At 43.7% G+C, this 13,175-nt stretch overlaps 1 protein-coding gene across 11 annotated transcripts in view; it reads right to left on the bottom strand.

Moving 5' to 3' along the window:
- LPP (LIM domain containing preferred translocation partner in lipoma) overlaps positions 1-13,175 on the bottom strand; it is a 333,675-nt gene that overhangs the window by 261,538 nt on the left and 58,962 nt on the right. For all 11 annotated transcript variants that reach the window (XM_050308804.1, XM_050308807.1, XM_050308803.1 and 8 more), the window contains one exon: positions 8,446-8,545. The gene's annotated coding sequence lies outside the window, so the exon portion shown is untranslated. The remainder of the gene's footprint in view (positions 1-8,445; positions 8,546-13,175) is intronic.

A 13,175-nucleotide genomic window follows, 5' to 3' on the forward strand; every position in this document is an offset into this window, starting at 1 on the left:
GTAGTGCTAAACACAAGGATGGTTTTGCTGCTGTGTGTCATGAGCTGCCTGGACTGCCTGAAGTTTCACTATTTTAAGCATCCTTAGGTAGTCTGAAACCACAGCAGATTTGAACCCATAAAAAAATCCTACTCGTAAACTTTGGGATTTCCTCAGTAATCGCATTCTCTGCAACACAGACGCTTATTTGTTAAAACACGCTTTCCCTGAGCTTTGATAAACTTTGCATGTACTTTCTTGTCTGCCTAGAAAAGGAGAACGACCTCCAGAACTCTTTCCTTACTAAAACCATGAGCTGTATGAGCAGATTCTCAACTTCCATAAAATCCATTCAGTTGGTACAGCTTGAACTGACTTAAAACACTTTACACCGGCTGAAAATCTACCACTAAAGCTACTCCAGTTGCAAGAGGCACAGTTGGTGATGGGAGCCCAGTGCCCGAATGCGTGAGAAACAAAAAGCAGCTCTGTTGTTCTGCACAGCACTGTTTGCTAAGTGAATCAACAAAAACAACCAAAACCAAACAGACAAAATAAAAAATAAAATTTAAAAAAAAAAAAAAAAAAAAGGAACTTCAGCAGTTTAAAACCACAACAAAGAACTTACTGGCCTGATCCTGCACACTTGCTCAAAAGTGTATATATTCTGTACAGTGACAGGTTCTGGCAGCCTGGGACTGACACACTTTCTATGGCAATGTCCTAATATTAGAAAAATTTGGTCATAAGCTAAAAATGTTACAGAAATAGCATAGGATCATAAGTTACGAGCTGAGTCAGAACTTGATCTGCTACTTGACTTTTACACTATTTTATTCTTTTTTAAAAAGCACATCATGCTGTGGGTTTTTTTTAAACAGTTTGCTGTTGCCATCACTTATGAAGAAGAATGAGCTTTTGTAGAGGAGGAAGAAAGTAATTTAAAATAGCAAAAATCAATCTGCTGGGAAGCAAAGGACACAGATCCACTCACACACCAGAGCCCCATGTGTAGTAAGCCCTCACCACATCCCCTCTGTGTGCCAGCCCTGGTGGGCAAAGGGCTGTCTCCTGCTCAGGCACATACAAGGAGTCCTCCATCAGAAGTCCAGGGATGTTTATGGGATTGTACACGGTAGTAGAGTGCCCTAATTCCCAGGAATCTTGCGTGTGCAATGCAGTCTTCTGCATAGAAGCATTTTATTTGCACTCTGTACTTGTAAATCATTGGTAAATAATTAACAGACAGCATAAGCATGTAACAGAACTGAGTCGCAGGTGTTAGCGACGGAAAACTGCTATAAATGGATATGTCACAGCAATAAGCTGCCTGTTCACCTGTTGGGTGCAGGAATTAAACAATTCTGTTTTCATGAATTAACCCCTGACATCCAGAACCTTACTAGGAAGCCTATCTATATTCCTCCTCTGTTATTTATGATCATAACTTTTCCTCCTTTCACAGCTTAGAGAGTCTTTAAATGAAGAATCTATGGATTGCCCCAGGCTCCTACTTACTAGGTAGAGCCTGAGGGTCACAAACAGGTCCATTCATCCATCCCAGGGAGCGAGGAAGAGATTGGAGCAAGGAGGCTTGCACCACCATGCTGTTTGGAGCTACCAGACTTGCTGGCTGGCTGCAGCAGCAGAAAAGGATCTCTTAAGTCTGAACACACAAACACAGCACAGGAGGAGACCCCCTTGTTCCACATCTCCTCTTCAGTTTTCCCCTCCTTCCTGCTGCCCCACGTCCTACAGGGTGTTTCCACAAATAGCCCAAGAGATACTCTTTTCACTACTTACAGCAGGAAGGCAGAGAAGCAGAAATCCTCCTGCCAGGAGTGACACTGCAAAGAACCCAAAACACCAAAGACATTCAGCATCAAAACATTTCAGCCACAAACACTCAGCTGCTGGAAGGGCAAGAGGCAGAAGTCTGCTAAAACAACAAGGAAAGGGGAAAGCACGAGTCCTTGGAGACAAGTGGATGAAAGCTACTCAATCCAAGGCGGTGCACTGAGAGAAATAAATCATCAGTGTCTCACCATCCTTTGCTGTGGGTCCCTCAGAAAACACATGGATCCTGGTTCATCTGTACCTCTGCCTGGAAACAAAACCCCAACAGGCCCTTTTCTGACAGCAACTTAAAAAGGTTTAAGCTCACTTCACCATGCTTGTTTTGGTTTTGAATACAGTAACATACAAGCATTGAATTCTTGAATTTGTTTTTTTCAAAGTACAGCTCCCATAAGCTTAAAAGTAAATGGGAGTGCTTTGCTTCCTGGGGTATGGAACTGGAACATTTTTCTAGCACCTAATAAAACATTGTTTGGTTGATACTAACCATTAAAATATGTGTTTCAAGTCATGTAATGTTCCCTGTGAAATTTGCCTTTTTGCTCCATGAAAAAAAGGGCACTGAAAGGAATCCTGCAGCCATAAGGATCTCACTTAATTCATGGAAGTATCATTTTAAAAGCCTCACAACATGATCAAAGCACTGTTGAGAACAGATGTTCCAGGCTTTACAAACTCCAGCATAAGTATTTTTTATGACATTTATCACTGCTAAATTCTTTCATCCATTTTTTTTTCCCTGCAAGAAGCATGCAGGCACTTTCCTCCTCAAGGAAGATGTGTTCACATGTGGACTCATCTCCAGAGAGACTCTCTTGTCCCAGCATCCCTCCCCATCCACCGTGAAGCAGAGCATGAGGTGTACCCAGTGGCTATGGTAGCAGCCAGACTCCAGCAGCACCAGTTCTGCAGAGCTGGGCATGGTGTTTCCCACCTCACAAGGGGAATTTGATGTAGGAATCACTGTGTCACTGTATTACCTAAACCATGTCTCTCAAGCTTTTACACAGACTCTCTCCCAGAAATGTCATCACTCCACTACCCTTACACCAGACTACAGCCTATAAAGCCCTCCATAAGGTCTGTTTTTGTTGACAAGGCACATACTATCATCACCCCTCCAGATCACACCAGGCCACCACTGTCTTGACAAGCTCTGAGCAGCCTCATCCAACCTTGAAGTTAACTCTGTTTTGAGCCAGGAGCAGCACAATAGACCTGCAAGGTCCTTTCTCCCCAAAACTGCTGGAGGCCTACAGATTCCAGGTGCGAGCCACACGGAAATGTCCTCGACCACGTCAACACCCCAAGAAAACACTTTCCGTGGTCCCCCAGCTCCTGCTATGAATGTGGAACCCTGTACCTGTGCACAGGACCTATAAGGGTGCTTCCCTGGCCCTAGCAGAAAACTCTCTCCTAGCTACAAGGCCAGATGCAAGCAGGAGATGTTCAGGTAGCTGATGCCTTGGGCACTACCAAACCCAGACAAGCAAAGCCAGAGGGAGTAACAATGGGGAGCTGCAGGTCTGTGCAGGAATCTGTTTGTTCCTGAGAGAGCAGCAAGTCCCTATTCCTATAGGTGATCATGGAGGCAGAGAGCACATACTTCAGCGGCAATTCAAATCAGTTAAATTTCCACCAAGAGCAAAGTTCCCAGGAAGTTTAGCTTTAGTCAGTTTCTGTGTACTCATATTCCCAGGAGCATCACCAAGCTCTCTGTTGACAGAAAGTCTAAACACCATACAGTGCTAGGCAGTTTCATGAGAGTGAGCTGTGCACCAACGCAATACTCAACTACCCTCGAATCTGAAACATACAATTCATCTCTGAATAATAACATTGCGTTTTTATCCCACCCTCAAAAAAAGAGATCTGAAACAACCATTCTACATATTCACAGAAGAAGCTGTTTGTGAAGAGGACCCCACAAGCACATCACTTCTCTAATATGTGCCCAGCTTAGTTTCACCTGCTTCCATGTGCTCCCTTCCCAATTCCTACAACCTGCTTGCAGATCCTGTTTCACTATGAACACAAGCTTCTTCCCTGTGGCAGCAGCACTGCCTTCACTTCTCCTCATGGTAAACTTAGACAACAGTCAAAATGGGAGCAAAAAAAACAGACACATTTACAAGTCTGAAGGGTGCTTGAGGAGCAAAAGCAAGCAGAGAGAGGGTCTGTAAAAAGGCTCCACCAGCAAAGGAATCCCAAGCAATCACAGCAAGTCTTCCTCTCACCACATAAATGTGCTTTTCTCAATGGACTTCTTAGTCTAAGGATTTCTTGTGTTGTTTAAAACTCATTTACTTCTTCATTTATGAGGTACAACTTTTTATTTTAAATGCACATAGAAAATTTGTTGAAACTTAAAATACTCACATGAAATTTTGCCATGCTGGTATCAGGGACTTTACTTTCTGTGTGTATGTGCACAAGCAGGTGCATGCACAAAAACAGACGTGCATTCACATCCGTGCTATATATCTTCTGGAAAAGGACTGTTCCCATAAATGTCCTCAAAGTCAGAAAAGGAACAGAGGGAGTGTGCAGCACTGTCACACAGCCAGGCCATGCTCCACTGCTCCAGCCTCCGAGACAACCAGCACTGACATCAAAGTCCATTTTCCTGCAGGTCCCATCCAGTCCCTCCCCTTGTCTGCAAGTGCATCACCCCTGCAGCACACGGCTATATTGACTCCCAGGCTGCAGCCAGTGGTGGGACAAAAGGCTGGGCCACTCCTGCCTTCGTGCTGCTCTGGTGACAGTGCCATCAGCCACAGAGGGGGAGGACAGTGTCTTCAGGGTCTGGGATGCAACGAGGGAATCCAGGTCAGCATCAGAATTTAACAGAATTGTTCTGCCAAGTTATTAACATCAGTCCTGCTCCAGACCTGAGTTTGTTTCGCTGTCTTGCCTTCCCACTCTAAATGAATTTGCCGAGCAATTTTAAGAAACAGAAAAAGGCTGTGACCAATTTTCAGGCCTTCTGATTTAGACATTAAAAAAAAGAAAAAAAACACCCTACAATGTTTCCCTCTTGTTTTTCTAAATAAAAATAATGTATAGCCCTAACTGGATAATAAATATGCTCAAAAGCTGTCCTTAAGTAAAAGCTTTTGATAACAAATTGCCTGTGCTAACCGCTATTTTACTGTTGAATTTTTTATTGTTGCTTAAGCACTGCAATTATGCTAATAAGCCTGAGAGGATGGTACACTAAAGCATTGAATGTGACAGATATAATACTCAATAAAATGTTAATCTTACCTGAAAATTGGAATCAAACAGCCTTATTAGTATTTATGGATATGGCATCTCCAACATGTTTCTTAAGAGGTATATATATATGCAATAGATATTTCTAAATATACCCTACTATTTCTCATGCCTCCATACAATTTAATTCCAGGTGGCTATTACCCCTGCTGCTAATTGCCAGTCCCTTTTGGAATAAGGAAAAAAAAGAGCGTCGCCTTCTGGGCCATGCAAAACTCCTGCATGTGGAAGGGCTTTTCCCCTTGGCACCTGAAGGATGGCAGCTGTCCATGGGGATGGGGACACCTCTCCCCAGCTCATGGCATGGCCACCAGGCTTGTGAGGGTATGGCACCACACAACAAAGGCACTGCTCTGCCATCCTCAGTTCTCCTTTTCTCCCATATCTTCTCCTTTTATGAGCGAGGCAGGTAAATCCAGAAAAGGGTTATTTACAGGTGTCGGAAAAATGACTTCTGGATTTGAAGATGGGCCTAAAGACAAATTTATTTTATTTTAAAACTTCTCAGCCAGTGCTGACAGGGAACCAGACCCATCTGCTTCACTGCAAGTTACGGCGCTGCTGACTTGGACCAAGAGCTGCTGAGCTGTCGCAGGGATCTGGTACAGAGCTGTTGCATGACCTTCCACAAGCTGCATTGCTTTTTGCACCATTATTTCACCACCCAGTCCCAGTCTAATTTCTCAACTGATGGCATAACTTTTTTCAGGGAACTTGCTGCCTTTCACCACATGGAGCTTTTTTTTTTTTTTTTTTTTGGCCAAACCTATCTGAGTTTCAGATCCAGCCTCAGAGCTCCACTAACATGAACTTCCTGTGGTCAAAGCAAGCGATCTTCATTACCTTCACTTTCTCATCTATGGAAAGAAGAATAGATAACCTCAGAAGAGCCACATACTTCTGACAAACTATTTCTATACAACAGACTGTGTGGCTTTCAAACACTGCATGTTAATGCCTTAATAGCAGCTGCTGGCTCCCAATGTCACTCCTCATGCTGCTCCCACCCAGAGGAGTCGATTCTGCTGACAGGACAGCAGAAACACTGACAATCGCCATTATATTTCCTGACAGTTAAGCAAGATTCTTGCCACTGGATGCTGCAAGCCTCCTTGGTGGCAAACATTAGGTGGGAGACATCTAGGAACTGTTTCCATGAACAGTCACAACAAGGTAAAAAGGAACCAGCTTCCCACCGAAATCTGGGATTCTCAAAGCACTCAGAGATCACAGCAAGCAACCCACAGGACACAACTCACAACATACCAGGATGCACTAGGGCTTTCCTAAGCGACTCTTGGAACACACGCTGGCTTGCACTGAAGGCGAGGATCGAGTGCAAGGATGGGAACAGGATGGCTTTGCAGGACAGAGCTTAGAGAAGCTCCACAAAATCTCATTTGCAAGTGAAAGCAAGGAGCACAGTAGTAGAGGAAAAAAAATTCAGTTGCAAAATCAAAGAAAACTACTAATTGACTAAGCTGGCACCTTGAAGAGTCAGGAGATACACCCAGGGATCCTCCACCCCAAGTGAGCCCCAGCATCAGATGCCAAATTTCAGGTGCAGCCACCAAGTTACCCAGGCACAGAGCCGCACAGTGCTGCAGGACTGCAAGGCAGCCACTCCCATAGAGGTGGCAGGACTCATCCCTGCCATGTTAAGTGAGTCTTGTCATTATTTTCAACCCTGCAAGGAAATCTAAATTGAACTTTGGTATACTGTTTTCTTTTGCTAAGCAGCAATGCTTGAATGTTAACTCTGGTCATGACAGGCATATTTATGGAGCATTCTTTGCAAATAATCTTACCCTGACCAGTCCGAAAGGTCAGAATCATAAAAAATAATAACAACAATAAAAGAAGCACAAGGCTGGAAAGGCATCACTGCCATTGGTACAACCGTTCAACTTATTAACCGTCCTTGAAACAAGGTGAACTGCAAGGTCTTGGATTTATTTGATTGATTGAGATCAAAAGATCAGGGGGGCACACAGTAAATTGTATCTTTCCATGAACGCATTTTGCTTTCAAGATTTCAACGGATAGTTGCAGGAATTGAAAAGCTCAAGGGGGGCAGGGAGGAGAAGAGAACAAAAAAGTACAAAGGTGACTTCAGAAAGGCATCCCTTATTTCTCTTTTGACACCATCTGCATTTCTTAGCACTATTTGAAAGTTTCTTCCATGTTGCCATACCCCTGGGACACAACAGCTTATCTCTGCTAAGCAGAGGATGATAACGAGCAATAAGACACTAGTGTTACTCGAGGGGAGACACCAGTATTTGCTGACACCAAGAATGAAATATAACTACTAGAGAAACCAAAGTCCAACAAGAGGTTGAAGAAATTCCCACTGAATTTCAGATGCCCTGTGAGATAAGAAAGGTATCTCACTGATCTTCTTAACCAGCCTGAGGAAGACAAAGCACCTGAACCCCACTCTTCTCAGTCTGCTGGCTCAGAAGCTGCCTGAGCCCAGGCTCAGTTTATCATCAGCAGCTCCCATGGAAGGGAGGAAGAAGCAAGGGAACTAAAGGAGCCGCCATCCTCAGAATATCATTTATTTCAAGACCCAGCTGGTGAGCCAGCATTTTTAAAGTCAGGAAGACCCTGCTGTGTTTGCTGTCAAGACACAACAAAGAAACACAATGGAGAACAAGAACAGAGGAACAAGAGAAGAAAAATTAAACTTTCCTCCATTTCATCAGCCCTGGCTCCAATCTCTCTGTGTTCCACATGATATTTGTATTTTGCTCAGTTTATCTTTATTTGTAGCATTGTGTTCTCATGTCACTATAAAACAGGTGAGACTGCCCACCTGAGAGTAAAACCCTTACATGGACCACAGAAGAGAACCAAACTCACAGAAACTTTCTACAAAGGAGCTAGAATTGATAAAACCTCCTATTTTACCACAAGTTTATGCTGCATGCCAGCAACAGAGGATTAAACCTCTTCTCACTGAGCGTATCCTTCCCTCCAAAATAACATCACCATTCAGGTAACAAAGACACTGAGCACCAGAGTTAATTGCTGTTGTATCAATTCATCATCAAACCATGCAGCTCATTCTGCACAGATGCACTGAGCTTTGCCTTTCAAACTATCAGCTTTAAAGCAGGAGATCATCACTAGTGCCTCAGCCAAACTTAAGTTTAGAACTTGTCTTATTTACAGTGGACAGATTTACAGTTTTTTCCCCCCTTTCTCCATGACAAGTTCCTTATTTCCAAAATTTACAAGCTGAGGCACCAGTACTGCTTGACTTCTCTTGCTGTTCTGCTTCTGCCCAAACCACATTCTCAATCTCTGCATGTGCATTTCTCTTCTTACCCCAAGAGAGCAGACAGCTGGGTATCACGAGACTGTTTCAAGAGGAGACGCTCACATCCAAAGGCTGATGCATTCAGGCACACCCCAGTTACAAAGTACTCTGAAACATGGAAAAGAAAATAATTGTCTTCAGTATGTTAGACAGTACAGTCCACTAGTAAAGGAAAACCCAACAACTCTGAAGTGGAATTTTTCCCACCCCATTATTTAACATGCAAACAGATCTTCAAAAGCAACATCAATGACTGAAGATACATCATGAGCCACCACTCAAACTTGGCCACGCTTTCTCTGACAACCACCATAAGGGTTTGATAAATCTCTGTTCTAACAAAGTGTTCATGGATTTTGCAGAAAGTTCTGCCAGGTTGTAAGTTATAGGCAGCACACATCAAAATAAAATGGCTCCAACTCCAAACATTTATGTACTGTGACAGAGGACAAATCTTAATGTTACCAGTGGTGACTTTATTTACATTGTCACTGAAACCAACAGAGACAAGACTTCTAGTCTACTCTGAGATTTAAATGTGTGTAATTATGGGAGAGACCCAGAGGATAAAAGTCAGGCCTTATGAATGGCTGAATAACTTCTGTGTTCCCAACATAGTCCTTACCTCCATCTTCAGGATATTCCACCTAGAAAAAAATGAAATCTTTCTCATTAACCCAAGGGTTTGGTGACAATGTAGAAAGAATAAAGAAAGGATTTACATTAAGTAGTGTTTGGAAACAAAGGGGAGAGTTCCAAATATCAAGAACATCCCAAATTTTATGAGAGATAACAAGTAAAAAGGGAGAGCAGCAATAATACATTTCCCATCCTACTTCTGGAGACCCTCAGAAAAGCAGAGCTAAATAGTAGAAGATAATTTGCCACAACTGCATCTTTCAGCAGTAGATCACCTTTTGCACCCTATCTCATCTAAATTCCTGCCTCCTCTCAGCAGGGGCTGCTCCTGGTCCCAAAGGATCAAGTGACTTTGTAACAAAGACGCCTTTTCCAAGGGCTGAAGCCAAGAAACACTCAATTTGCCACCTGCTGTGAAAACAAGATACCTGTTGCACATCTAAGAGTGTGCCAATGCAACAACTTGGGGTCTTCTCTTTCGCATGCATCATCCATCCAACTGTCCCTCTGGCTGCTGCACTTTGTCCATCTCCAAGTTTGTACTTGGGATGTTTTGTTTTCTTTTCCTCCGCAATCCTTCTCAGCTGCCCTGGGCTTTTGCTTTCCTTCATCACTTACACTCTTACCAATGCCAACATTTACAGCCAGCCAGCCCAACTGCTGTCAGCACAGGAAGGTGACAAACTCCTATTTAACACAGATTTGATAACAGAAGTACTGTTTCCAATGCTAAAGAGGAATACCTGCACCAATAACGTCCCTAACGTGGCACACAGTAGCTGAGGAGAAAGAGAAATAAATGCCTCTTAATGAAGATGAAAAACTCAAAAGCATCTCAAAATATATGATGGACAAGTTAATAAGAGTTTAAATGTACGCTCATCTTTAAGAATGAAAAGAGCTCCAAGGACTTCAGCAAGATCATCTGCAGCATCAGACATATTACCTCCCAAAATACTAGTGGGATAAGGATGTTTAGCAAGGGATAGAGATATGAGGAATGCTTCCACCAAGAAAATACACCCATTTCTACAGCTGAATTACAACAGCTGTTGAAAACCATGGAGTAGCATTGAATGGCAGCCCAGGACAGGGAGCCAAGACGACTACCACATGCAATTGAAACTGCCAAGGGATTAAGTTAGGTCAAATGTAATTACACAAATTGGATCCTGGCCAGAGTACTGGCTGGTTTAAGAAAATTAGAAGAGGTGTTCAAAAGTTTCAGAGATGGAGTCCTCCTCCTGTTAATTATTTGGTGAGTCAGTCACTGAAGTCTCTACTCTGGGAGGCTGTCTGAAAAAGGGGAAAAAATGAGGCATAAACTTGAAAGGCATTAGAAGCGATTAGCAAAAGCCTTTGTTCTCCATGGCAATCCTTGCTGCACCAGTGCGCGAAAGCCTTTCATGTTCATGCTGAAAAGTGGCCTTAGTTCCTTTGATACTTCTGTGAGGAAGCATTTAAATTTACAAATATCCTGCTGACAGAAGTTACAGACAACAGTCGAGGAACTTGTGCTCAGCCCAGCCAGATCATACCCATCTCTCAGGCAGCCAGTACTCCTGTTGAAAGGAGGAATGACAACACAGGCACACACTCACTGAGACCTGAAGGCTCTACTTGCTAGTGGTGTATGAAAGCCAAGTCACGTCAATAAGAAGGTTGCAGCCATGTGGGACAGTGGTCTCCTTGCCTTCATTCAGTTTTCAGAAGATGGGGAGCACGCAAGGCAGGCATGGTAAGGAGACCAGAAAGGATGCTTTGTGGTCTGGCAGCTAAGCATCACTTGGAAAGATTAGATCCTGTTTATGCCTCTGCCATAAACCTTCGGAACGATACAAGCAAAGTCACATATATCAATTTTTTCCCACATATTTATTGCTTTGCCTTTCCTGGCTAAGATACAGAAAGATCATGTCCAGAAGAGACAAGAACTACCAGTCAGAGACTGAGATTCTCTGTTCAACCTTTAATTGAGACTTCTACTATAATCATGTACAGTGCTACAAAACATGAAGTGTTCTGAAAAAACAGGCCTTGTAAGTCTCAGTTTTGGCACCTGAAAGAAGTAGATGCCTCTGTTACTTCTGCATCTGGAAGTCATCATTAGAGATACACTCATTGCTGTCTCTGAAGCAGCTGGATGCGACAATAAAAGCATTACAGAATTGGAGATTAACCTTTTTGGGTAGTTTATTCAGTGAAATGTTCAGATGATGCACATTAAACAAACCATTTTTTGACTGATGCGAAAAAAATAGAGAGAGATTAAATAACTATCTTCTCAACAAGTGCCATACACCAGGCATGTCAAGTGACATGGCTTCCTCTTGCAGTGACAGCAGGTGAACACGCAACTGACGCCTCTGCCATATTGATTTCGTGCCGTCTCCCCCCCCTCCCCCCCTTTTTTTTTTAACTTTTCATAAAACAAGCCAGGAAAAGGCAGACATTTCACAGCACAGACTGGTGCAATTTGTGCTAATGGCCCAAGTGTAGATGCAAGCAGCAGCTTGCTTCTCTCTGCGTGGAACAGCCAACGGAGACAAGTTCTGGTGGTACAACTGCTACTATGGCACACCTTGCCCCAGCAACACCTCCTCCTCCCATGGCTCCACAACAAGCAGGGCAAGAACTAAGAGGACAGGAGAAAATCTCTGCTGTCTTGCCATTCTGTGCAAAATCCAGGGGCAAATGTGGAAAATGTGAAAATGAGGAAATATGGAAAAATGTTGCAATCTGTGCTGACCACACACAAGCTGTTGGTCTTCCAAAAGACAGTTAAGTGTTCTTCCAGGTAGCAAAACCACAACTGTCCTAAATTCCTCATCCCTGGCAATCCTATGACAAGGCAATCACTCCCTTGGAATCCCCAGGCACCACACAGATTTCTAAATAGGAGCAAACCAGCATGGCAATTCCTCCCATTCTTCCCAAACACCTTCCAAACAGCTTCCACTGAAGCCACTCCCACTGGAAAAACCCAGAAAAAGAGGTTTTGACAACAATAGAGACCTAGTATAGGAAATAAGACCAAAGGGGTACAAGTCAGAGAAGATTGTAAGCAGCAGGTATTATAGTGCTTTTTTGAGTTTAAATTATTCAGCAAGGTCAACACAGAGCATGTATTTACCTCCAGGCCTGTATATGCCCGAGGATACCCACACCGACAGTGCTGAGACGGAGGCAGCACTTCACCCATGCCGGGTTTCTGCAGCAGAGGCCCCTGGCAGCTCCTGGCCCTGAGCATCCTCATTAGCAACAGGTGGAGGGGACACCTGACAACAACGTCATTGCCCTGAACAGCACAGGCCCCAGCCCTTCTCCTCTAGCCGGGATGAAAAGCTGGGCAGGGCATTCCCATTGCAAGGAACACCAGAGCCAGAGCCACTGCATCACCAGTGCCATGTGTGGGTACCACTGCAAGTCAGGGGAAAGCACAGGGCTGATTCTACACACACTACAAAGAATAGACTTTTCAGCATAACGAATACACTGGGCCAAGGCAGACTGGAGGGTTTCATGACAAAGAGGGGCCTGGTGCCAAGAGAAGCATGTAGGGGGACATCCCCCTGAGGCAGTAATGGTGATTAACTGATGGAGATAACGGCCTCCAGCACCTGAAATGAAGCACAAGGAAATGGAAGAGAAAGGACTAATGCCGAGTGGCAACAGAGTCAGGGTTGTTGTTCATATAAGGATTTTTTCTTGCCTAGGTTACTCAATGTTAAAAAACGTTTCCACATGTAGGGACATCCTGCTCACTGTATTAAATTAAAGGGATGATTCAAGAGGGAACAGCTTTCAGTAGGCAGGGGGGAAAAAAATCAATTTCAGGTTGCTACGGACAACTGGGCTGTCTCCTGTAAAACAGAATCGGATTCAGCTCTACGAACCTGAACACAAAACATTCCCTCAAATACAACATACACAGGCTCACTAAATTAATGAATACAATAAAATACAGACTTGTGTCATCTCCCAGGATTTTTGGCTGAAGTAAGGACGTGCTCAAACCTGCTAATTACTGCAAAATACAGGACTGGAGTTTGACTCAGCAGTGGCTTTCTGACTGCCAGTCCAACACCAACTGCTGCCT

The sequence above is a fragment of the Myiozetetes cayanensis genome, unplaced genomic scaffold (genome assembly GCF_022539395.1).
Source record: "Myiozetetes cayanensis isolate MyiCay16 unplaced genomic scaffold, myiCay2020 scf13, whole genome shotgun sequence".
In the NCBI taxonomy this organism is placed as follows: Eukaryota; Metazoa; Chordata; class Aves; order Passeriformes; family Tyrannidae; genus Myiozetetes; species Myiozetetes cayanensis.